The following is a 254-nucleotide window of genomic DNA, read 5'->3' on the forward strand; positions in this document are numbered from 1 at the left end:
CATGAACCAACTGATTCATGGCTGAACAGTATAGACAGATTAATAATAACAAATGAACTGATTATTAATCAAATGAATTGATTGGTAACAATAGTCATGAACTGATTGGTGACAATAGAACCAAAATAACAGACACAACTTGTGACTGATAGCATCTCACACTGTGAAGCATGCAGACAGATGTGAGCTTTAACAGAGTTCCATGAAAACAACAATATTCATTCTGTTAGAGCACTAAGGACAGAATGTGTCAT

At 34.6% G+C, this 254-nt stretch overlaps 1 protein-coding gene across 1 annotated transcript in view; it reads right to left on the minus strand.

Annotated features, from left to right (window-relative positions):
- The window catches only part of LOC119422585 (septin-9), a gene marked incomplete in the record, with an annotated part of 51,551 nt that overhangs the window by 9,186 nt on the left and 42,111 nt on the right, over positions 1 to 254 (minus strand).

This window comes from Nematolebias whitei, chromosome 16, assembly GCF_014905685.2.
Source record: "Nematolebias whitei isolate Nwh7 chromosome 16, NemWhi1, whole genome shotgun sequence".
Lineage (NCBI taxonomy): Eukaryota > Metazoa > Chordata > Actinopteri > Cyprinodontiformes > Rivulidae > Nematolebias > Nematolebias whitei.